Source organism: Acanthochromis polyacanthus, chromosome 11 (genome assembly GCF_021347895.1).
Source record: "Acanthochromis polyacanthus isolate Apoly-LR-REF ecotype Palm Island chromosome 11, KAUST_Apoly_ChrSc, whole genome shotgun sequence".
Lineage (NCBI taxonomy): Eukaryota > Metazoa > Chordata > Actinopteri > Pomacentridae > Acanthochromis > Acanthochromis polyacanthus.
The window spans coordinates 26,744,892-26,772,539 of record NC_067123.1 but is presented as its reverse complement, the minus strand read 5'-3'; positions in this window follow the sequence as shown (position 1 = coordinate 26,772,539).

The following is a 27,648-nucleotide window of genomic DNA, read 5'->3' as shown; positions in this document are numbered from 1 at the left end:
AGACTGTCCTGGAAATGCAATACACTTCAACACTGTACAAAATACTTAAGCATAAAATAGTAATGGGTGCCATCAGTTATGGCCAGTGGAGAAGAAACGTTTATTGAACTTTAAAAATTCATAGAGAATCACAGGGGCACCTCATAAGGAGTGCATTATTTAAACTGTGTCATGAACTGAGCATCCAATAAGTACAGAACAAATGTGATGGCTTTCCTCTTAATATCACATCTTCATTTAAATTAGAAAACGTTTAATTACCTTGACTGCTAAGAGATTCAGAGGGTTGTATGTAAGGCATACAGGTGTAAAGGACTGGGAGATAGTAACATGCCATTCATCTACTTGGATAAATGCTGAATGATCACTGCTTTTGAGGGATTTCAACAAGCTCCTAGTACAAAAACAGATGAGCAAAACAGATTGCGCCGAGTGCATTGATTGATTAGTGGGACTAACCATGTCACTGGGCTGATTGATTGTTTCGGAGGCTTTGATTTGGGTTTGCCAAGTGCTGCCAAATATCTTCTTACTTTCTTACTTTCCTTTTCTGCCAACTCTTCTGGTGCTGCAGCCAGGGAATCTAAATTTGAGCAGTGCAGACTGCATTAAACTGAGGGAGGATGGGCAAGCGGCCACTAAAAGCTGACAGACCTGTCAAACCCCAAACGTATTTGGAATATTTTTTATTCAGACAGAAAACACTAGAAAGATTTTACCAACTGGTCTATGAATATGTGTTTTGAAAGCTTTGGTTGTAATTTATTTCTGGTTACTCCAGTCAGGAGGAAGTAATTTTAGGAAAAAAGTGCAATCTGCGAAAGACAGAGGTAGAGGCAGTCAAGTGCCTCCACTACCATGAACATGGCTGACAGATCTGCCAGTCAAGGCAAAGAATTCCTTTGCCGCACTTGTGTGTAAGCCCTGATATTTCCTTAATAAGAACGGCTAATCTTCAAAATTGAAATCTAATAAAAAACAATGAGAAGTCTTGAAACTTGAAACCAAAGAATGATATTATACCATATTGCTGTACCAATTTATGATTATCTTCAATTATAAAAGCACACAGGGCTTTATCTCATGGCACATGACAAGTAAACTGAAAAATCCTCTGGTCTTTTCACATGCAGTATTCATTCCATGACTCTCTGCTTTTGGGACAAATAAAATAACTCTTCAGGATGTTGAGTAGCTCCTTGGCTTAACAACATAAAGTCTGTTGCCTGTTCCCTGGCATGGATCTTTTTCACCCAGTCTCTTATGTTGAAATCAACTACAGAAATACTCTGATTTTAAGGACTTTAAGGCTAATTCAGCAATAAATCATATGGTAGAAAGTCATTGCTGCATTCTCTTAGGGCGTAAGCTTTCAAACAGGTCTGGGCAGACCTCAAAATTTATGTCAGAGCAGGTGTTTTCATCAGCTGTCAAAGGCAAAAATTTCAAAAAAAGTGCCTGCTCTGACATCCCTGATTGGGGTTTGTTTAGCAGTGCACCTGCTTGAAAGTTTCAACCCACGGAGAGTAACGCACGAACAGTTTCAGGTTTAGTTTGTCACAGCCCTTAAAAGAAAAATCAAGGCTACGCTGCCATAGAAGCAAACATCTACGAGCGAGCCTTGAAGACTGAGTTAACAGAACAACACGCATTTTCTCAAGAGGAAAGAAATACAACACAGATACAGCACTTTTCAATTTGCTTGTTCACTACTTCACCGGTCACAATCACCACACGACAGGTGCGGATAACAGAAGCGACAAGAAAAGCTTTCTAACTGTGCAAATAGTTCTTTGTGGGGTAAGTGTTAAATGCTTCAGACCTTAAAGCCCTCATGTAACAACTCCAATGGGTATTGCATCAAAGCTTTCAATCATCACTTAGGACGTACTCTGTGGATGCCATTTTTTGATGGATTTCAATTTTCAATTTCAAGCTTTGCTGTTTTTGTGGCATACGTCCAGAGGGAAGTGTTTCTCATGCAAACTGCAGTTGAAATAGCAGATTGTTATCATTGTCCACATCCACAATTCACAAGGAAGGAGGGCATGCGGTGGTCTTCGCAGACATTTTTATTACAAAACTATAAAACGAGCATAAAAATATCAGTATCCTGCAAAAGAATCGTCGTTTTTCCTTCTGTACCACACTAGTAACTCACTAAAATGAAACAACATTACCATAAGAAGTGACATGTATTAAAATCAGTGTGATAAACTTTGAACTGACCTTTGCCTCTCCATGACAGCATCTTTTGTCCTGGCATCAATGGCATGTATGGAATTACATAGTATGCATATTAGCTTGAACTGAATGAGAGATAATGAGTTTTCCTCTGCGCATGCTCACATGATGCCAATCTCTCTCTTTTCGTCTTTTCTATTTTGTGAAGACAGAGCAAGCGATCCCTAAGGAAAATCATAGGAGGTCCGGGGGCTGATTGTGCTATTCAATAGAAGCGTTATTACAATCAGTCCGTGGCTGGCAATGCAGACAAATTACTGATAGGGAGCCTCAAAGAGAAGGAGAGAACCAATGAAAGGAAACCCAAGGAGATGCTATCAAAGTCTATCACAAACCCTGCCACCACCATTGAGAACTTTTAATTTGTTCAAACTGTCATGGCTGGCTAAATTTCGAAACCTTTGTTTGTCATCAGAAGAAGTAAAATGCATTTGGATTTGTGATATCCCATACATAAATATAGGAAAGTGATTCACTTTTTCCCCCTCAGTCTGTTATTGACTCAATGGTGTATCATAGCAGTTAGTTGAGGTTATGTATACAGAGCTGGACTGTGTGTGTGAGTGAGTGAGTGTGTGTGTGTGTGTGTGTGTGTGTGAATGGCATGGGAGAGAAGCGAGGGGAGAAATTGGACTGTCTGGCAGTATTATAGCAGCTATCAAACCCTGCTGCTGCTGCAGTACTCATAATCAGAGCTGGGGAGGCAAATTGACTGCTGAATAGATTTTGAGTTTTGCCTCAAGTCAAAATGCCCTGTCAAAATTGAATAGAATCCTTGCTGGAGGCTTGTGACATCGCACTTTTTCCCATGTAGAAATTATTCACATATAATGGGGTGCCTGACCTTTGACATTGTAGGGATGTGTCATTCATTTGTGCTAATGGCCTCGTCCTGAGTCAGAATCTGTGCTCATAAACAGAGAGAGGGAGCAAGAGTGAGAGGGGATAGGATGAATTCATTACCTCGTTTGACATTAACCACTGTAAGGGGATATTGCGATTAATTCAAATTTGCTTGAACAACAGGAAACACAGCTCATGCGCTGCAGTGAGAACTGGGAACAAGCCTGCTTGACACCATGAAATCACAGCGGTACTAACCTTAAGGGTCCTTTGTTAATTAAATCACTCACCTGCATGCCAAATAAAGTAGCCACATATGTTTATGCTAATGCACACAACATATAGAAAAAGGAGCTCTAATAAACCCTGACATCAGCTTGAATTTACAAATGAGTTCAGTGCTTGGAACAGTGCCTCCCATGCTGAGCTGAGTAAATCAAAATCAAAGCACATGTTGCTCATCTGTGGGCTTTATCCGAATCACGTCAGAAGGTCTTTACACTCCGACATGTTAAGTGGGCGGACCACATTAGCTGCAACTAGCCCCGTCGCTCGTTCTCAAACACCTGACCAAGCCAGTTAAACGCCCTGTCTTTTGCTATTGAATTTGGCAGGTTGGAAAAAAAACTATGTCAAAATTAGAAGGTTTCTGAGTGGCCCTAATTTCCCTGGATGACAGTATTGGTTTTCTACCTTGGTGGGCAGTGCTGTTTAGACAAGGAGACTACCTGCCACGGGACATTGTGGGTAATCGCGCATTGGCATTGCACCAACTCAAAGCAGATCTGACAGCAAGGGCACAGAGAGCCATTACTGCTTGTCTAGAGGATTTATGGGATATTTAGGGAAATGTGATGGGTGCTTATCGCTGCAAAATTATGTCTGTCAGAGAAACAGGTGAGAAAAACAAAAAAAAATTCCCGCTGATACAAAAGGGGTTGAACTTAAGCGCATAAAATACCAAAATTTATATCTGTGATCTGTAGAGTTTTTTCATTGTATTATTGCCAACATGCAGGTCTACACAATCTATAAAAGCTTTTCTAATTTGGTTGCTGCTGTAATAGTTGACAGAACTAACTAGAAAAACACTCGGAGAGTGCATACCTCTGCCATGCCGTTTGTCTGTCCGTCTGTGTGTGTGTGTGTGTCTGTCTGTTTGTCTGTTAACAGCATAACTCAAAAAGTCATGGACGGATTTTCACCAAATTTTTACAGGATGTCCGGAAGAGCAAGAGTATTAGATCGATTAGATTTTGGAGGTGATCCGAATCACCACCAGGCCATCTCTCAATTGGACAGAGAGCTTCAAAAAATTCCTGGATCCAGACGGTGATTCGGCAGGCGGGCGGGCAGGCGGGCAAGCAGGCGGGCGGGCGGACTCCGGTGATTACATAACCTCCTGGTGGAGGTAATAAAGTGTGGTCAAAACAAAATGTTTTTTCACAATAAACAGCTGAATTTAACTCTGCGATGTAGTTGGAATATCTTTGAAATTACTTTGCCCTTGAGATGCCAAAGTTGTGTTGTTTCAGTTGCAGTGATACAGGTACCACTGAGTTGTATATATCTGGTCCAAAGTGTTAGTACCTGCCTACAAAGCAAGCCATGCGGTATTTTTGGCATAGTCTTGTTAGGTGATTGTATGCTCTACAGGCTTTTACAGAAAATAACCAATTAGTTTTACAGTTATAAAGTGAGCAACAGTCGGCAAATCTGGTCCATCGTATTGGAGAAGTTGGGTAATGTTCCATATTTTCGTTGTTGTTGATATAAATTAAAACCAAAAGTTTGTTTCGTCACCTTTTAATACTTTCTAAAATCTCCTCCTAGTGTGCTGCTACTGTTCCCACTAAACATGCAGATCTTTAAAAATAGGGCTCCAAATATACTCCTTCATTGTAAAATATCAAAAACGTTAGCATACATTTTATATATATACTATAGATGTTTTTCAAAACTTCTGAACCCCAAAACCCATCACCAGGTTTGTAAGGTCCGATTGATTGCACAAATTACCAAAACTGCAAGTTTGAACAGAATCAGGAAAACTGGTAAAACAGACATAAATGGGCAAGTTATGAACTTTTCCAAGGTCCTTGAACTGATCACGAGTTAACGAAACCAAATTTCAGCCTAAATTTTGGGATATTTAAGAAAAAAAATATTCTAATGTAAAGTTCAAAATAGAATAAAAGTAATTATAATAATAATTGTTCACAGTAAACATATTTTGTAAAAAAACAAACAAATAAATATACAAATTAACAAGAACAACAATAAAGACAATTATACAGCTCTGTGGTCCTGAGCACAACTGATAAGTCAGTAGTGACTCATCGATGAGACAGTAACATGACAAACAATCAGGGACTGAATTGGGCTGAACTGCTTACAAAAAGCTGATAGGAGACAGGTATGGAAACAAATTAAAAATGTAATTGGGTAAAAAAAAAAAAAAACTAAACCATGGTTGTGTTGTTTCCATAGAGGTGCAGGACTTTTTATTACAGTGAAAAATGAGATGGGGCAAAACAGAAACACCCAGAAACTTAATAGGGCTTAAATAGGAGGATGCTCCAGTTTTACCAATGCTGCTTAAACACAACTCAGCAGCATTAAGGGTGCTTTCACACCTGTTAGTCCGTTAGAGTGGTTCGTTTGGACCCAAAAGTTGTTACAATGTTGCTAATTTCAACTGGTTCAGTTCGCATTCACACCAGTGTTTTCGCAGCTGAACCAACTACGATGAATGTTATATCTCCCCCTAGTCGTTTGGCGGCGCTGTTCACAAAAATAATGACGTAGGTGAACGCTGATTGGCGCAGCATGTGAAGAGGGAAAAATCCCAGAAGAAAACAATAGGCTGTGTTTATTCCATGGATCGAGGTTTATTCGTAAACAAAGAACTATGTTCTCCTGTTCCTTCTTGTTGCCATATATTCGTATCATTGCTTTATGCAGCAAGCACAAATACTGCTGTTGTTCCAGCATGAAGCTCGCATTCGGTACGAGAACATTACACAGTCGTTTTTGGCACGGAGAAGATGCATTGCAAGACGTTATCGTTATCCCAAAATTCCCTGTGCAGGTTGCTACCGAAGCTCCCGTAGACCAAAAAGTCTGCTGTGCCATCAAGCCGGTCCGAATGGAGACAGGTTTGTGTTCTCACCAGCAGCGAACCGAACTGGAGTTCACATAGAAGCGGACCGAGACCACCTTCGAGAGGTGGTCTCGGTCCGGTTCTTTAGTCCGCACCAAAAACATCTGGTCTGCTTTCACACCAGCCCAAACGAACCGTACTTGCTGGTGTTGCGGACTCCAGTCCGCTTTAAGCGGACCAAAAGGTGTATGTGTGAAAGCACCCTAAATAGTGTATTTGCTCGTGATTGCCCTACCAATATTACTGCCTTCAACTGTGCATGTGAGGCCGACTGAAAAGTGGGTACAACACCCCTGTTCAGGTTGATTATAGACGATGTCAAACAATTTGGCTGAACTGTTTGGGGACAGCGGAAAAAGCTATGTCAAGCTTTCATAATGCATTCTCTTCAGCAGAATCAATTCATTCTTGATTCTTCCTGGGGTTTGCTGACGGTAAGAAATCATTTGAATATCGTCCAGATTATTTGTTAAGACCCTGGAGTGTGCAAATCATCAGCATGCAATTTGAATGATTGCACACTGGTCCATATGAATGATGTCCTGGATAAAGTCTTGATGACTATGATGAACCCGTTTTGTCAGTGGCAATATCTCAGTTTCCAACCTCATGTTGTTTTGCTGGCCTTTTTGTGTCATGATGAGCAAAAGGCATTTTTCCTCCTTGGGTAGACAACAAAGTCATATTCTGTCCTCAAGCCAGCGCCTTGCCATCTCCAAATGCATCCTTTATGCTCCTGCCATTCCGTCACTCGCTTTCCTCCTCGCTACTCCGCTTCAATTTCTGTCCATATTTCAGTCTCATCAGATGATTTCCACAGTCATTTTGGTAAATATGAAGACATTATGATACAGGCAGAGGCTGCAGTAACTATGTGTTCTTCCTGGGCATTGTGCAATCTTGACACAGCTTTGTGCACTAAAGGTTCACGCCCATGCTTCAGTGCCTCTTCAGTCTCTTAATCGCTCGTCCTTAGCGGGACCACTGAATGTCATTACTGGCCCCTCTGAGCCACTGACAGACACATGCTGGGGACCAGGAATGACACAAGCCCCCCAAAAAATCTCATTACACCCAGACACGTATCTAAAAGAATGAAACGGGAATGTCCGGTCTAACACCCTCTTCATTACATACCCCACTGTGTCACCAAGAGGGCTAAGTGTTAGAAGACAAATGGTCATCTCATTCTTCTTCTACTTGTCAGCCCCATTATTAAAGTTCACAAGGGCGCTACCTCCTGTGAACAGCTAACTTGCATTGAACTTTGTAGTTGTTAGGCATTTGAAGAAAGTGCAAAAGGCATTTTTCTCACTTTGCAGTATCATGTTTTATCCCTCCTTAAAAGTAAAGATTATATTTCAATACAGTGCAATCTGCTGTGCTTGAAATGAATTACAAGCTAATAGCAATTTACGTACTCTTGAAAAACAAATCCCATAATTTTGCAGATGCTGGCCAGTGTTGTTGGTAATTGTAGGTCAGGCACTGGGTCAGTACATAGGTCACATTCATCATCGACTGCTATTCAACTCAAGAGGTTCACAATCAGAGCTCTCAGCAGTGTGATGGCCTGGTTTGGGGCCTCAAAACACGGCAAGAATGGAGTAAAAGGTTTTGTTGTTCTTGACACAATGAATAAATAAACATTGTCAATATCTTAGGCAGCCTGGCAGTAGGGTTTTCTGCGATTTATGCAGAAAATGAAATAATAAATTTAAAAGTAGTGTATTCTGCGCTTTTATTTGCTATATTAACAAAAATGTAATCACCTTTGGTTAGCAAACACTTTAAACAAATAAAGTGCTCTTTAACAGCAGTATTCCCTTTACCCAGTAGCAGTTTAAACATTTCTCGTAAATCTTAATCTAAACAATAATGCAATCAAATCAAATCAAATCAAACCAAAGCTAATTGCAACTGCAATGGCAATAACGCTTTATCTGATTCCTTATAGAAAAGCAAGTTACCCTCAGAGTCCAGCGCCACGAACATAACATAACAGGAACCTTCTCAGCAACAGCAAGTTAACATTTATACATCTGTATTCTCATTTTTTTCTCTAAACGGGCACCAGCAGAAACTATTTTCTTTAATCAGGGAGCAGCAGAAACAGTCCCTGTTCAGTAGGAGCTGTCCCTGTTAGAGTGAGTGTTTGAAGAAATATGTACCATTGCCAGATATTTCCAAAATAAAAAAAAGCACCAGCATACTTTTACCCACCATGTCTCAAAGACTAGAAGCTAGGCAAACAGATAAGCTGATACCAATAAGCAAGTCATGTCTCGTGAGTTTGATCTATTTGCGAAGATACTGGAAATACACCAAGTTGTGGTTTGACTGGGAATTGAATTAAGCTAATTGCCTGCTTGCTCTTGCTTGTTATGGTACATACATGGTAGTGGTATCAATCTTATCATGGAACGCTCAGAAATAATGCTACTAAGTTGTTTTCCAACATTTCATACATTTCAGGTGTGCCGTTCATGATAGACTCAATATGTGATCACAAAAAAGATTCCAACAATCTGATTACCACTACAGAACATGGATGGAATACCACTTTCTCCAACCTCTCATTGGCTGATCAATTGATGGAAGACATGATGGGCATAATGTCAGTATTCTGTCAGCGATTTAAGTAGAAGGTACCTCATAGGAAACCCCAGCTTTGGGACTAAGTCAGAAGTGACTACATCCAAAAGCCTTTATAGTTTGCAATCAATGTGGTCTCTAAAGAATTGGATTTACGGAACACTGCAGAGCAAATCAAAAGAACACAGGAAAACAAACACCTTTTTGAGTGGTAAGGAAATCGGCAAGACTAAGAGCAAACAGATTAAAATAGAGTACAAATTGAAATCTGATAATGAGAGAAAAACAAGAAAATATTTTTCTAAGATAACAAAACATAAACATAAAGGAAGTAAATAATATTATTATATTGTAAATCTCAAGAGAAAAAGATTAGATTTGAAAAAAATAGAAAATAATGTGCACCATTTTTCATTTTAATTGCTACTTTGCTATGAAACGTATTAGTCATGCTTTGTTTTGCTTGTTCATATGATGTCAACAGTCTGCCGTTAAATTAGATGCATGGAACGAGACAGTGTGCTTACATCACAGTCTAAATTAGAGCTAATTATGTGAATGCACAAGCTCTTCATTACTATGCGTGCTCATTAGTCAACCAATTTTCCTGTAGTCTGTGTGGTCTCACGCACAAACTGACCAGGTGTGGTTTTGATAAAGCATTCCTGAAAAGAAAAATGCTAATCAGCATGCTAATCACATCTATTTATAGTAAATCATGGTGTAATTAATCTTGAGTGGCTCTGATCAAAAGGGAATGTGGGTGGGTTCTGCAAGTTGAAGGGTGCTTCGGTACATAATGTAGTGGCAGAGCGAGCCAAAGACAGCAAATGATTACAGTTTTTGAGAAGATGAGGACTGAAAAATGGAAAAGTGCAGATGAAATATGATAGTCATCAAAGAGAATTTATCTATGTAGTCTGCAGTCCATTGGGGTTTTGTGTATTTGTTAGATTTGCTAATTGTAAAAAGTCTTTGTAAACATGCTTTTGGAACTGAACACGCTCCTGCTCGATCTTGTGATACAGAAAGTAATCGTAATGTTATTCCCTGATGCAAGGCAAATTATTGAACTACTTAACTTTAACATAGTTTAAAATAACTAATGCCAATGCCAAAGCTTTAGCTGGTTAAGTGGCATTGAAGTAATACAGATTTTGCAGACTTAAAAGTTATGGTAATCCATTATAAATACAAAGGTATTTGGTTCCTGAGCATGAATAAACGAGTAGCTAACGTTAAAATATTTGAGTAACAGCCACTAGAGAATCAATTTCTGTGAGATTTTATGAGGTATTTTGCCTTTAATTAGATAGGTGTAGCAGATAGACAGTTACTGTGGCAAAGAGAGCAGGGAAACGACATGCAGTAAAAGTCCAGCTGGTTGGCAATTGAACCAGGGACTCACTCACTATTTACGTCCATGTGGTATGTGCCCTAACTGTACTGACAGTCAATAGAAACTTTGAGGTAGAAATGTACGCAGAATTCTACTTGTAGGCGGGTTGTAATTATTCATTGTGGATTTACTGATGATCTAGTGCCCTGGTAGTTGAGATAATGATGAGTTGTCATTTTGCCATGATTCATTGCACATGGGTTGGTCACTTTGCAAATGTGAACCAAATACACACCAAGCAATACTCAGTGAGTATCTGCACAATTTGAGAATGGGTTTTGAAGGCCTATATAAAGGCCCAAAAAAGGCCACCGTTGTTAGTCCAGTGAACAGCATCATGCCGCGTCTATCACATGAACAACGTCTCCGGGCACTGGGTATGGTGGAGGCCGGTTTGAGCTACAGTGATGTAGCCAGGCGTATGGGCTGTTCCCAACCCACAATCAGAAGCCTGGTCCAAAGCATGCGCCGACGGATTGCTGCCTGCATCGAAGCAAATGGAGGCCATACTTGGTATTGACTGTTGTGACTTTGTGTTTGGCAGGTGCCGTTTTCTTTTGTGAAATTCTTTATTTTGAAATCATTCTTGAAACTTCAGATTTTTGTTTCTGTATGCCAATACGCTAAACAAATGATTCATATGAAGAAAATCCAGTTTTGGGCTTCAAAATAAAAATTATGTTGAAAAATATGGTCTCAAAGTTTTTAATGACTGTCAGTGTACTTAGCTATCAGGTACCTATGTGTTCTTACTCTCAGTCAGTTCATTGACTCAAATGTTTTCTTTTTAAGGTAAAGGTGAAAGGCAGATGGGAAAGCAGGGAGGACCTGCAGTAAAGGGACATAAGCTGGAATCGAACCCAGGCCACTGCATCAGGGACTCTAGCCCCTGTTCATGGAGCACCTAGATAGCTCAACAGGTTGAGCAGACGACCCTCCTTTTAAAGTAACTGAGGTAATTCCCCACATTCGCAGCTAGTTGGTGCTACAAGTCACACAACTAGTGAAATAGAGATCATCTGAGTTTAGTGAGTGTGTCTCAAGTGACTGCAGTGTAAAGACACCTCTGTCTGAGTCAGTACTCCTGCTATAACTACACCATGAAAATGAAAGACTCATCCAAGCACCTCTGTGAAAAGGTCACTGAAAAGCACAAGCCTCTAAAACCTAGTGACCATGGAAGAGAGTGACAAATGGTGGAGGCCACGACGCTTACGACTCTTCTGAAGTAGTGACAAATTTCAGTGGGAGACTGTGCATACACCAACTGTTGCCGGTTCTTCACTCAAGTTTTTTGGGAGAGTTGCAAAGAAAAAAGACACTGTTAAAAGAAAAAAAAACTTGTATTAAATCTTGACTAGAGTTTGCCAGAAGGCACGTGGGTGGCTCTGACGTCAACTGATTCATGCCAAAATTGAGTTTTCTGACCATCACACTAAATGCTATGTTTGACGGACACTCTGTGCGCTACACATCATCCCCACCATGAAGCATGGTGGTGGCGGCATCATTATTTGGGGATTCTTCTCAGCAGCAGGACCTTGCTTTCTATTTTCGTCATGCCCCATAAATGATGACTAGAACTCTATTCTATTCTATTCTATTCTATTCTATTCTATTCTAGCAGGTAAAATAAATGTCACAAATGATATGGAAGACAACCTGATGTGGTCGCCTTGGAAGAAGTTTTTTTTTTTTTTTTTCCCCCCCCCTAGCGATACAATAACACGAAGCATACAGCAAAAGCCACACAGAAATGGTTTAAAGATAACAAGGTGAACATTCTGGAGTGGCTGAGTCAGAGCCCAGACCTCAATCTAACTGAGAATTTGTGACTGGACTTGAAAAAGGCTGTTCACTTCAGTCCCCATGCGACCAGACAGAGTTTGAGCAGTTTTCCAAAGAAGAATTGGGTAAAATTGCATTGTCCAGAGGTGTAAAGCTGAGCGTGACAAAAGGTGTATAAATACTGACTTGAAAGGAGTGAATACTGATGCATTCTCAAGTGTTGTGCTTTACATTTTTAATTATTTGACTTTACATTGTTGAAGTCTGCTGCCACTTTGAGATTTTTTTTTTTTAATTATTTTTTGTTCAAATTTGTCAAAGAAAAAATAGATCATTTTGACCATGATTCTGTGTGGAGAAACAAGAAAAGAGGAAAGCTTCCAAGGGAGGTGAATGCTTTTGTAGTCAATGTAAAACTGCCATCCAGTCGGAAGCACCAGGCATTATCATTACTACTTGTTCTTCCTCTTTTTTCCTTCTACATTCCACCTCATTCTGACAAGTCACTGCGTTAGTTTACATTCGGTGTGTTATCTGACATTTGAAAAGGAAATCTGTTTGCTTAAAGCATCTTTTATCCTGTCAGTCCATTTCACGACAAATGCAATCACTGTTCCTCTGCTCGCCTTAAATGCTCTCGTATGTCCATCACTATTTGCAATACATGTTTAGGGCAGTGGAAGTTTGAACTGCATCTTTATTCATTGGAGCGCAGAGCGTGAAACACAGGATGAACAAGTTGACCTCTCTTTGAATAGTGCCACATTTGCATCTGAAAGGGAGGTTTATAGAGTTCAAGTGAAGATAAGGAGTGCATAAGAAAGCTCTCTTTTCAACTGTCTCCTCCCACCATTCTTCCTTGAGGCATCTGATCTCATACCTTTTTTTATTTTGGCCTTTTTTTTACCACACAAAAGCACAAATATACGCAGGCATTTTTGTGAGCGCACATACCATGCATGCCACACACATTCCCTTTCAATTGCCGTGAACAAAAAACACACACGTGCGTGCCGAATCCTATCCCGATTCATCTCTGGCTAAGCTCTTGAACTCTGTAATAAGCGCTTAAGAATTCAACAGAGATTTAAACTGTGCTGCAGCGGCTGTACAGTAGCAAGGGAATTGTAGTCGAAAGTAGTGAGAGGGGTAGGCAGGCAGAGGACAGAGAGGGGGGAAAAAAAGATCTCTGGAAATAAAACCAGAGTACCCCAGTGAGGGATCAGGGCTGAATTCACTGCTCGCTCCATCCATCCTGAGATGCTGCTTGTCATTAGTCCTCTCCATCACGCTGGAGGGATAACTGGAGAACGTGTGAGCCGAGTGTGAGTCAGTTTAAATGTGTCCGTACTGTAGATTTCCTTTACCGTGATAGGCTTTATACGTCGCTGAAACTAAGGACGGTTTCTGTAGCGAATTGTCTGTTATTTGACAAGCGCTCAACCTTGACAGTTTCAAAAATAGTATTCCCTCCTGATTTGTTTTATTTTCTGTCCATATCAAACTAAACTGTTTCAGATATTCAAAGAAAAGCACAACAAACAAGTGAATTATTTATTGAAATAATAATGGATTAGATTTATATAGCACTTTTCTAGGCACTCACAATGAATCCATTATTCATTCACTCACACTCTGGTATTGTTAAGCTACATTTGTAGCCACAGCTGCCCTGGGGCAGACTGACGGAATCGTGGCTGCCAATCCACGCCTACGGCCCCTCCGACCACCACAAACATTCACACACCAGTGTGAGAGCAACACTGGAGGCAAGGCGGGTAAAGTGTCTTGCCCAAGGACACAACAACACATGACGAGGCAGGAGCGGGAATCGAACCGCCGACCCTTCGATCATTGGATGACCCGCACTACCACCTGAGCCACAGCCGCCCCTATAAGTATATTGTTAATACCAATGTGGAAAAAGTAATCGCCCCACTGAATGTAATAGCTAGTTTTCCCAGCTTTAGCAGCTCAAACTGCAGCCAGACACTTGTGATGACTGAGGATCCGGCTCTGGCTCGCTGTGGTGGAATTCTGGCCCACTCGTCTTTGCAGAGCAGCTTAAGTGCAGCCACACTGGAAGGTTCAACAGGATGAACTGTTCTTTTCGGGTCCCGACACGATATCTCTGGTCCAGGCTGTGGCTAGACCACTCCAAAACTTAAATTTGATTTCTTTTGAGCCATTCAGAGGGAGACTGTCTTTTATGACAGGATCACTATATTCCTGCGTAACCCAGCTGCACTTGAGCTTCAGGCTCGCATACTAGCGATGTGACCTCCTCCTTCAGGATTTTCAGACAGAGAGAGGAATTCGTGTTTGCTTCAATTATGACGAGTCGCCCTGAAGTGGCAAAGCATCCCCACAACATTACTCTGCCACCTCCATGCTTGGCTGTGAGTATAATGTTCTTTTTTGTGAAATTATAATGCAGCAGGACCCCTCTCTTTTAAACAGTTCACCCTCTGACTCATCAACCCATTGAACATTTACCGAAAAGCTCTGAGGGTCATGGAGGTGCATTTTGACAAAATTAGCAGTGATTTTCGCCTTGTCACTTTCTCACAGATGCCACTGACTTTCAAGCTTACTGAACCTCAAAGAAAATTTCACTACTAAGGATTAGCAGCTTTAAACAGACGGATAAACAGATGCATGTTTCCTTTGGATATCAAGACAAATTTGCCAGTATCTTGACCTACAGTTGGAGCATTTAATGCATGAGGGACAAAAGTATATAATTGTTGCCACTCCTCACTGTATTGTCTTTTAAAGAATTTTTAAAAATCTGCCCTTCGGGTCATTCACAAATGCACGGCAACCCGCTCAACCCTCCTGCAAGCTCTCAGAACTGACCCTCCAACCTCTTAGCAAAGCACAAGTCAACTGGCCCTCAGGCTTTTATCTGTTTGAATCAATTATTTTTTTTTATGCTTTTTTAAGAGCCATGCACTCTCAATCCAATTACATCATTTAAGTCATGAGGGGCTCATTGCATCATGATCGTACCGTGATCTGAGATTTAAAACATCACAAGCTGGGGAATCTGCTGCGCTTAAAATTTATCACGCCACACCAACAGCTTCTGCAGCTCATTCAAACTCTACTCTCATTACTCAGGAGCCATCAAATCATCTGGCATGCTCTTGCAGCAGGCTGTCATTGTTATTCATAAAATGTGTAACTATGAATCGTAGGGTGTTAAGTGAGTGACAGTTTAATTTTCACCGTCTGCATTACGGCATTCCCCCCTCCTCCGTTCCCTGAAATGTTAGCTAGTGCACCATCACCTGCGAGGACGTTGGTGCTGTTGACATTTTCATTCATAACAATATATCAGCCTTCTCCGCTAAGGTTAGGCTGCTACAATTGATGTTTTCAAGTTGCCTATTTATTGTTCCAACTTTTTGTTGTACTTTCAGGATCGATTCTGGTAGATTGAAAATAATCCTTCATCATAAAGTACAAGCTTTGAGCACTTGAGCCAGCAATTTTGACAACTGTTGTCGCTTTCACTGGCGTTAATTCATCAACAATCAAGCTTGTTTTTTTTTTTTCCTCAGTGTAATAATCCACTCAGTCCCTTTTCTCCAGCTTCTCATTTTACTCCAATTCATCTGCCAAAGTCCTGCTGTAGCTGCGCCAGAGAGGTCAAAAAGAGTTGATTTTATGCTGATATGATGGAATACGGCGCAGCATGATAAGATACAGCTTGACGTGATGTCAGCCTTCTGATTTTCATTAAGGATGACTATCTTAACCTTGCGTGTGATTGGAGAGGGGATGCTGAGCAGGACTGAAGAATGATGGAAAATATCGAGGAAACAAACAGGTGGCTGAATCCCACTCTACTGCCTCCACATCAATCTCCCAGTGTCCTGCCCTAATTAGACTGTTTTTATTCGACACACCTGCTAAAATACTGCTGTTGTTATTCTCAAATCAGCTTGTTTGTGCAAGCAATCATTTGCTGTTGAGGCACTTCAGGTTTTGATTGCTCATGCGGTTATGAATCGAAAGATGTCTGAGGAATTTTGGAAAACATTTATTTGTTGGTTGTTTTGGAAGTGAGATGAACTTAACTGTTCTGTAATACTTTCAAATGGTTTGATCAGGTTTGTTGTCATACTGTTAACACTTGGACTGGAAGAAGGCGGACAATTTAACCATTTTTCCCACTGCCTTTATCAAACAATTTCAAACCATCTTTTTAACTTACACTATCGTGTATTGATGTGTAACTTAACAAAAAGCTCTTTTGATATTTTTGGCTTCCAACCATGCATTTATTCATGACTTTTAGCTGTTTCCCCACTTCATGAATCACTCAGACAAACTATTTTAAATGTTTATTCAATAGTTTTAGCTATCTGTTTCACCTGTTATCTAGTGCTTCTATTTGTCAAACTTGAGTATATTATACATGCTTGCTGACTTTTTTTTTTTTTTTTCAAGTGGCAACTTCCAGGTCTGAAAAATAAAACCAACACAAAAGTGCTGAAAGCTGCAGCTTCTTTAAAGGCCGCTAGAAACTGGCCAGCCTCTCCTCATAGAACCCCTACGTTTAAATATCTGATTTTACAAAAGGACTAAACATGTTTTCAACCTTGTGCAAAAACTGTTTTGATATCTGAAGCTAATTTTTCTTGTCATTAAAACTGCTTGGGTGTGTAGATTCTTAGTCGTCCAGATGATGGTGACGATAAGAGCTACAGTAGAAAGTAACCACACTTTCTTTTTAAAACTTCTTGAAAACATTTTGCCTCTTATTCAAGATGCTTCTTTAGTTGTAAGTGACAGAAAGGGGCTTCACAGGCACATTTAGTCACCCACAACTCACATGCCTAGTGGCCCTTTTTTGACTTGAGACTCAGGGGCGTTGAAGCTTTTGGGACATTCTCTTGATGACAGCCATCTCTATACAGAAGAAGGGGTCTATGGTGCCTGTTGTCAGGTGCTTATGATGTAATATCCGCTGAGAAAGTCTCACGATCATTAACACCTTGAGACATCCCAGATTTAGCAGTTTCACAACTGTCACACCTCAGGGCATGTAAGTCTTGGATCACCAGCAGGCTATCAGCCATCTGAGTTGGTGGTGACACTATATATCTTAGACTCACTGTCAGTCAGTTAGAACTGAAGAAGTCTCTAGGATGAGGTGTGAAATATCTTTGAGATCCAAATAGGAGAAGCCTAGTTGCCTTCTACTGAAGCGCTTAGGATTTCTTTCAGGGCAGATATTACACAGACTCAGACGCTGCAATAATGGTGACAGCCACTACACTGAGCTTCCAAATCACTATTTACATGAGTACTGTCACAAAGGGTTCCTCCATCTTTCAACGCAGTCTTCACAAAATTACATTCCTGTGCAGCTATCCTGCATTCTCAGTTACATTTGAAATATCATGTTGATTTAAAAAATGTTCCCACATCAGTGAAAAAAATAATATAAAGAAATGTATATTTAAATTTAGTTTTAACTTTTTTTTTTGAGATTCAATTTGGTCATCAGGGGGGTGGGACAAGAAAGAAATGACATTTTAGGGGAAAGTCCGGACTTAACACGTATTTTAAAAAATATTTTTCAAACATTTTTTTCTTTGAGTTCTTTTTTGTATGTTTTTTTTTTTTTGTTTAGATTTGGTCTCAGGACAAGTAAATTTACACAACAGCTGCACGTTTTAGCATTTTGCACGTGGATTATTGAAAATTTGATGGATGGGATGTAAAATATCCTCCAATTCTGGAATGACTCAAAACTGAAATCCGAAAGTAAGCAACGACAGAAAATAGAAACTTAAATCCAAAAGTAAGCAACGACAGAAAATTAAAACTTAAATCTGACTGAGCTGTTGTCCATCACAGAATACAAACCCTGTTCTTCTGGATGAAAGCCTTGTCTCTGGAGGTTTCCTCTCTTCCTACCTCCTTTTGTCGACTAGTTCTTTGAAACTGATCACAGGTCACAAATTATATTTATTCCAAAAGTAGATTATGTTCTCCCTTAAAATGCAATTCGGTTTAGTTGTATAGGAATGTACAGGATTCCCATCTTTTTACACAGTCTATGGCTTTCATGCACTATCCTTTGCGGCACATTGTGTTCTGTGACTCAGTATGTAGATATATATTTTTAATCGAATTGTAATTTATCTTTTTCTAATTAGTTGAGCTGCTCTACAGTTTTTTCAAGTATCCCCTGAGGGACCAGTAAGGTTGGGAATCATTCGTCTGTAAATTGGAGTGTCAAAAGCGGCCTCTCTGATTGTTCTGTCTGCTTGTTCTCGTTAATGTCTTCTATATCTAAGGTGCATTCAAAAAGTAGTCGAGGAGCAAGAACAAGTAATTGGCGGAGTTGAACAATTGGCCTGTTTATCCTGCTCAGCATGAATTATATGCTTCGTAGAGGCTACACAAACACCATCTTACACCAGCCCTGCTTTGCCACCACAAGATGAATGGAGCGGGGAAAGTCAGACTCCGATTCTGAGCTGTGACTTTGGGAAATGGCGCCCATTTGTCATGTAATTAGAACTTTCGAGAAGTTGTTGTTGTTTGCGCGCATGCATGTGTTTCAGGTTGTCGACTGCAATGGTATTCATCAGTATAAATACCTCCTATCTTCCCACCTATTCCACCAACAGTTGCACAGGGACACAGACTCATATACACAATAAAATAATAGACATCGCCTCAGGCATAATCCCTGCAGAATATGTTTATAGCTCAGTGGGCATGCATTATACATCATGCTGCAAGTGTCAACAAAACAAAGCTGTCCACCATTTGTCAGCTGAAAGATGGATGCAGAATATAATGATATCTGTAAAGGACAGATCTTTGAGCAGTGTTGGTTTAGCATCTGATAATCACTTGTTTATTATCTTTTGAGGAGGATTTTCTTTTTTAGTTTCAGTTTATTTTAGTCCATTGATTTTCGTTTCAGCAAACAAAGATTGAACATTTTTTTATAGTTTTTCTCAGAAGTATTTTTTATGCATTTGTGAAAGCTTTTTAGAGGCCATAGCTGTCATCATCTTTGTGGATGGTTGCCATGGTTAAAGGGGTTATTCTTGACCATTACAAGGTTAGTGGAAAAGCCTCAATGTCCGCATCTCTCTAATCTGCAGCAATACACTAAACTGCCACCACTCAACTCGGTTCATATTATCTTTTCCACTCCGAGTGCTGACCAGAACCACCCTCTCTGTGTCTGCTCAGCATTAGCATTAGCAACTACCTGTTCTTTCTACTGAAGAGCATCGACGTCCTTCAGAACAGGATTCACATGAGGTTTCTTGTTGGCTAAACCTTTCCATTAGCGTCTAGATTTAGCGTCAGAAGAAATGTTAAATGGTTGAATAACAACAATATAATCATCCAACTATAGTTCTTGAAAGAACATTCAGTGGATGAATTAGATGGAGGGCTTTTATCGAGAGTTACGATTTCCTGAAACTCACTCCTTCTTCAGACAGTAACATGTCAGATGTCCAACTGAAAGTAACATTAATGCTACATCCCAACTATCTGTGTTATATTAGCAATGCTATACTAACGCTAGGTAATCTTTTTATAAATGTCAGCTGCTGCCTACATGTTCATGGTTTGTCTTAGCGGTTTGGTTGATGACTTTTCTCTTTGTAATTTGTCAATTATAAATCAGTTTTTCCAAGAAATGGAAATGTCAGATAGCATTACTGACAGACACATAATGTTGGTAAATGCAACATGTTTCTTGTTAATGGAAGTAGAACAGTTCAGACAGATAAAGCTACTGAATAAGATATATTTTGAGCAGTGGAGGAAACCTTTACTGTCAGGATCTGCACTATGTGATTCCATAAAATGATTGAATACGACTTCAAACAGTGTTCATGTAGTAACTTTTAATTGTTTACCAAAAAGTAAAACATTTCACTATAGTTTTCTTTGAAATTTATTTTTTGTTTGTTTAGTTTTACTTTTTGTTCATTTTGACAAATATTTCGTTAGTGAATATTTTTTTCAGAATTTCATAGATGAAATTGACACTGTGATTAAGAAGCTTATTTATGAACCCTCAGAACCCTTCAGCAGGTGTGAATGCATGTTCTCTTGAAAAAAAAATATACAAAGTCCTCCAAAAATGCCAAAACTGTACTGGTATTGATGGTTGTTGTGACATGCTGCTCTGAGAGGAAATGCAGATAAATCTAAGGTTAAAATCATGATATTTAATCAAAGCCACCTTATTCTATATGTCTAATTCAAAAAAAAAAAAAATCAATAGACCACGTGTTTGTATTCACCAGATTAAAAAAAAAAAAGATAAATATGGAAAAAAAACTGAAAAGTGTAAGTAGTCAAAGACTATAGATGCACTATTTATTTTCAGTATTTTTAACACGTGGGCAATTGTTGTCCATATTGATTCAAGGTTTTGTCAATTTTTGTTAAACAAATATTTGAAGAGACTTTTGTTGTTTTCTTTTTTGATGGTTTATGCCATTGGTAAAGTGTCGAAGTGCATTAAATGTAAATAGAGGGGCTGATCTTTATGTTGAAATCAAAAATGAGCCCACAGTGAATGAAAATGTACCAGGTGCATCAACCGCAAAAACACCTATTAGCTGCTTGGGGTTAAGGGTGAAGGGCGCATCTCCGCTACATAGGAAACTGAAACGTGGGAGTAAAATCCCAAAGCTTCTCATGAATAGCTGTGAGAATGACAAGGACGGATACATTTTCCTCACCACACGTATGGGCAAATTTAAGCCCATCATGCAGAGCTGCCACTTGACCCTAGTCTGTTGGCTCTCTCTCTATTTCTTTACTACCCTCTGTTTGTACAAGAAGGCTAAGGAGGAGCTCAGTGAGAAGAGGAGCAGTAAGGTGAAGCCTTTGGGATGTTTGAGATGCACCACACAGGCCAGAAGGGAGACAATGGCCTCCAACTGGAGCTTGTCAACCTTCGCCAAGATGTCAATCCCAGCTCCTCAGAGCCCCTGAGAGAGGCAGCTTCAGTGATGGAGGCAGGTCAGTGTGGCTTGAAACCCAGTGCTGTATCCTGTCTTCATGTGCATCAGGGAGACAGTGGAGAGGCTGGCTGCTATCCATCTCCTCACCCTCTTACCTCCGTATATGTGGGGGATGGACTAGTCTGTTACGGGACGCTCTGCACTGGATTTGCTGTCCTTACCACTTGCTTCGCCCTGTTTCTGCGAAGCGCACCTTATAACTTATTTATGATTTGTGGTTAGTATACAGCAGTATATGTAACAGTGTTCCAAAGTATGTAGCGTATTTAGCCATTTGTGTTAGATCGTATTTAGCCATTTATGTTATATCATTTCATTCCGTGCTGTTATCAGGCCAAAATTTGAGTTTGTCTGGTGCTTTGTTTTATTTGGCTTGTTTAGCTACGATCGTCCATCCATCCATTATCTATATGCCACTTAATCTAAGCCACCGCTAAGATGGTGAATTTTAAAAATGTTAAAAAAAATTAAATCTGCATATTAATAACCTTTTGCCAAGTTTCCAAGCTATATTTAACATGTAGTGCAAGTGCAACCACACAGAGCTCCCAGAATGGCTGTAGACTCTTGTTTTAACCTTGGCCATGGCATTTCCCTGAAATTGACAAAGTGACACCACCGTCTTTTCCCTCTAGGCTAAACAGAAACCACAGACGTGACAGATCACCAGAAACCACTCATCATATAAGACATTTGGAGTATCAAAACCATTGACAAAAAATGTGTCTGTTGGTAGGAATGTTGGATCAGACAGTATTGCTACATGTAATTTTTCAAAAGCAATAACAACCTGGTTTGTCATTCAGATTGGAGGACTTTTCTGCAGTAAGATACTTGGCAAATAGACACTTGCGTCTCAGACCCTGTGAGCTCTTTGAATCAGCCACACTAAAAACAAATGAAAGCAAGGCTTTCTTGATCATTTCTTTCATTGATTCAGAAGAAGGATCAAACAAAGTAATGAAAAAAGCCCAGTCTGAACACTTCACATAAATAGGCACATAAATGAGAATCAGAAATGTCCTTCTTTTGTCTCTGATGAGGCCAGACCAGGCTACATTATGTTTTCTGATTCATTATGTACTAATAAAAGCATCTAAGAGGAAACTGTGCGGTTTTAATGGGGGAGCAAATCATCTTTTGGTAAATTATCTTTTATAATCATTATGTTTTCTGGAACATGCAGCGTGTGGCCCGAAAACCTCCATCAAAAACTGTCTGAAAATATAATCACATGTACAGATTCATACAGGAAACAAAATCAGTCACTATAATTATGTGCGATTTTCTCTGATTTATACAGCTGCAGAAATTACACTGATGAATGATGGGTAAGATGTAGAAAAAGGCCGTGTATGGTAGGGTGACAGCATTATACGTTATTAGTGAAAGGATCATTTGCTGGTGACAAGTAAGTATGTTATTAGAAACTAGGATAGTTTGTAATTCTGATGCTCACTCTTGATCATTGCATTTATTCTTGCATTTCAGGTAATCATCATATAAAACCTTTTTTTGGATTATACTTGTTTAAAGCCACAGATTGCTGTTGTCACACTTTCCCTTTTGTAAATGTTTTAAATGCACACATATGAGCGCGGTATCAAAGTGAATCTGGGTATTTTGTTACATGTCAATGTACTCCCTGAATAAAAAAAAAAGAGAAAAAGTCTAATTCAAGTAAAACATTCATGTAACTTTGGAGAAATATCTCACAATCCTCCACTATATTTAGTTATACTGGGAAGTGTTCACTGATTAAATGCTATCCTTCGTTTGAAATGTAATGTCATTCTATTCTTAGTTGCGACACTGAATGACCCTCTCAGTCCAATCAGTTAGTCAAATCATTCTCTGCTTAAAACCCATCTCCTCGGAGAGCACCTCGTGTCACCATCTCCCCTCTCAATCTTTTCTCATCTCCTCTAATACCCCTAATTGTTCCCTATAACTCTGCGTAGCTTTTATTTTGTTCTTCTCCCACCACTCCTCTCTAACAGGATTATTTACTATTTTAGGAGTATTGTCATTGTTCCGTGGCTCTAACCTTGACCTTTATTGGTTGCTGGAAGGACTTGACTAATATATCATATCTGTGCCCCTTCCAGATAAAGAGCAAGCTGTCTCCTGAATCTTCAATTCAGTTTTCTGCTCAATTGGATCATTAGAGCAGTGTTGTGTTTTGTGGCATTTGGCCACAAGATGTTTTTCTGTGAGTGATAGATCAGATGTTAAAAGCAGGACCACCACTTTCACTTCTTTCCGGTTTTCAGTCTCCTCTCTGCAGCTGTCGTTTTTCATCTACACTGAATGAAACAACTCCGGCTGCTTGTTATTTTTTGCTCAAGTAGGTCAAAAATGTGTGGCTTCACCTCAAATTTTGCTTCCTAGTGTGGATGCGTCTGTTTCACTTGATGTGTCTTTTCCATCATAACCACCTGCCTAACACTGTGTAGATCTCCATTACACTGCCAAAACAGCTCTGCCCCATCCAGGCCTTCAGACCTTTGAAGGTGTCCTGTTGTGTCAGGAGCTAGGACGTTTGCAGCAGGGGCCTATTTCACGAAGCAGGTTTTACAAACTCTGAGTTTCTTCTACAACTCTGAGTTGATCTACTCTGAGATAGAAAACTCTGAGTTTTCGGTTTCACAACGGCTGATATGAGTTGGGTTAATCAACTCGGAGTAGTTTGACCCGGAGTTACGCGCGTGCACCACAAGTCTGAAAAGACAGCATCAATGGAACCCCGATTCGACGAGTCACCATGGAAACGGAGAAGCGAAAGGCTGCGTTTTTGAACTGGAAGTTTTTAACGCGCTCATATGGCGAGTTTGAACACTTTTTTAGAAAGAAGTGCAACATCGCTGCAGCTGCAAAAGAGAGAGAGACGGCGTGGAGAACACTGCTGCCCGTATCAATGCGTAAGTTTAAATGTAGTCCTTTGTAATCGTAATAATATTACAGGGAATAACTGTCTGAATGGCAGCCTAGTACGTTATTTCATTTAGGTGAAATCCCGACGGGGCAGCAGCTTAAGATGAAATATAAAAACACTGTTCAAACAGGTCAGACCTCGGCATTATTTCATGGAGGTACTTCATGTTGATCATGTTTTACATTGTAAAGTAGCCTAAATATTAAGTGGCTGTTTGACTGTGCAGTTGTTTTATCCACATAGCCTAAATGTCTGCATCCATATCATGTCCTGTTAAATAATTAAGCCTATTTAAACTAACATAGACTTCTGCTCAGCCAACAGAAAGAAAGCAGATGCCTGTAAAACAGTGGTATAAAATGTCATGGATGCACATATATATATATATATATATATATATATATATATATATATATATATATATATATATATATATACACCTTGTAATTGTAAGTAGGCAACACTCCAAAGATTTATCCAAATGGTAGTTTAAGTTTACTGAAACATGTCACTGATCTAGGATGAAGAGGATGAAACTGTGTCTACTGCCTTTACAGAGGGGGCTCCAGAAAGGCATATAGAGGTATGTTACTGATAGTTATCTTCTCATTCAGATTTTGGGTGGAATATAGAGTGTGACATTTAGCCTACACTGAAGTGTTGCACATTCTCATCCTTTTTAACAGAGCATGGCTGGACAGCAGCAGGATGGTCCCCCATCTTCCACTGCACAGACTGACACAGTGAGATGGATGTTCAGGAAACACCAGAGGTTCATTCTGTGGAATTCATGTGCAACTGTATAACTGAATGTCCTCTATGTATTCCCAGTTATCAGTAAAACAGATTTACAAACTGCATTTGCTGAGAAAAATCCAAAAAACAGATTAGGAGGGCAGATCTGGAAATTGAAATACTGGAGCCCAAGTTAGAGGTGGGTGATGGTCACAGGTGAATTATGTTAATTATTGGAACATTAACTGAACTATCTCTTTTATTTGTAGGAAATAAAGAAGACCAAATGAAATGTGTATCATGTCTTTATTTGCTGTGGTGGTGATGATGGTGACTTAAACTCTAAAGTGATTATTGCATACGGTGTCTCTGACTGCTCTGCTGTCCTGGATAGCTGCAGGTGGATGGGCTCATCATCTGGGTCTTCAGTTTGTAGGGCAGGGTGAGCTCTCCTCTAATAGTGGTAATATTATGAAGAACAACACATGCGACAGTAATATCACAGGCCCTCTCAGGGGTCACCCTGAGGAGATGTAGGCTCTGGAAACGGGCTTTCAGCAGGCCTATGGTCATCTCCCCCCGGGCTCTGGTCCTGCAGTGAGCCCGGTTGAAGTTCTGTTGGGGGCCTGGGTCAGGGTATGGGGTCGTCAGTCTGGGTTGGCATGGTAACCCCTGTCACCCAGCAGAAGGCCATCAAACTCTCCTGTAATGTATAGTGGATACATCAGAGTATATTAAAGGAGGGAGACAAGAGAATTCTATTGTGAAAATCTTTAGGCTGCTGACCACGCTGCAGTCTGTTGCTCAGGTTAGACTCTCCATAAATCCTGGAGTCATGAACAGACCCAGACCACGTGGCCTCCACATTAGAAATGATGTATGCAGCATCACTTATGATCTGGACAGTGCAGAGAATGACAGATGTTGAACTATGATGCAGTCTTCAACATTCAGAAACAGTAGTCAGTCTACCTGTAGCCTACCTGCACATTTATGCTGTGAATGGACTTCCTATTCAAGATGCGAGGGAACTGTGATGGGGAAGTATGTGCATCTATGCAGCCAATCACACAGAAAACTTTTCTGACTGTCCTGCATACAGTTGTCTTACTGTAGTGCTCTGCATCTCCGACATCATATAAAAACTTTCATTTGAAAAGAACCGCAGCGCAACACACAATATCTGCTGGATGTGAGAGCATGACTGCGGCTGGTAATGTAAATGTAAGGACGGATTAGGTTGTTTATGTAGATTATGGACTTGAAACGATTACGAAACGGTACCGCTCAAACCGATAATTGTCCGGAAATGCGAGAACATTTATACTCGGTCTGATAACAATCTACCGACGAATATTTAATTATCTGTGCAGTAACGCTGCTCCTTTATCCACTGGATCGTTAATAAAAGCTGTTCTACGCCAAAACTTGCTCACTTAGTGACTGAATGAATGAGGAAATGAAACAGCGTGTGTGGCTGAAAGAGGGCGGAGACGGAGAGAAACTCGAGGTTTTCTCAGATAAACCTGCTGGCGAGCAGGTTAGAGTCATAGAGTCTGTTACTGCGGTAACTGACCGAGAGTTGAAGTTATCCCTCTTTGTGAAACAGGCTCTAGTTACCCCGCATTCCCTGGTTAGAGGTACCTCGCTTCCTGAAATGGAAAACTCTGAGTTTCCCTCATTTCAGGGTTAACAAACTCAGAGTTTTCACTAAACCTGCTTCGTGAAATAGGCCCCAGATCTTTAAAGTCCTGGAAGTTGCGACTTTGGCGTCAAAGGACTGGACTGGACTTGTTGTTAATCATACTGAGATCTAGCCTAGCCATGCTATACCCATGTTTCTGACGGCACAAGGGTCTAGGGAAGCTCGATAGGGAGGGAGGCGGGCTAAAAGGTTGTCTATCAAATCCCTCTGCAGCAACTGGGTGGGTATACAACCAATCAACGCAATGAATAGGCTGACGTAGTTCCGAGAGCACCGGCGGATTGTGGCTAAGTCCCATTAGCTTCCCAACCAGCGGAGCCGCGGAGCCAACTGGTATATTAAGGATTTGCCATATCCCGTCGGCATAAGTCCAAATACGTCTTTCTTCTCAATGAAACACTTCAGTGCCGTCCTTTGTTTATCTTTCAAGTTGAATTTTAGCTTCAAATCTTTAAGGGCTGTGGCCAAAGCCGAGTCGAAAGATAACTGCTTATTGTGCGCTGGTTGTTTCTGTCAGAATCGTCACGCCTCTGTCGTCACTTCGTTACGCCCGCCTTCTGACTCTACACTTCATGGTGATTGGTCCGGCCAGTTTTAGAAGAATCCAGCCTCGAGCCTTATGGAGGGTAATTAGACCCACCCTGGCAGAGAATTAAATTCGTTGCCGTGGGTTCTCTAGCACGGCTAGGCTAACTGAGATCTGACAAATGACCTGATCTCTTTGTCATGTTCCCCAAACCATTCCTGAAAAGTTTTTGCACCACTGTAGGTGCATCATCCTGCCATCTGGGAAAACAGCTGAAATTAAGGGTTTTATGTGGTCTAGAGCAGCAGTCTCCAACCTGTTCAGCACCTTGGAGCGATTTCAAACGAGACAATTTTTTCTTCATGTACATAATAAACAGTAATTTTTTTCTTTTGTTTTTTATTTGTAAAGGTTTCCTAAATGAATAGCATGACTTTATATTGCTCAATATGTATTTAGTTTTTCTTTTGTCTCAGCATCAAGTCTCTCCCTCTTTTCAGAACTCTCCAGAGATGTTTGTTTTTTGTTCATTTTGATAGTGGTTTGATTGAGGGCTTCATTTAACGGCCGGACAGGACAACTGACAAGTCAAGTGCAGGAAACAAGCACAGACAGAAATGACATGAAGACGATCTAGTCATTTTTCAAAAATATTCATCAATATTTTTCAAAAGAAAACACTGTGC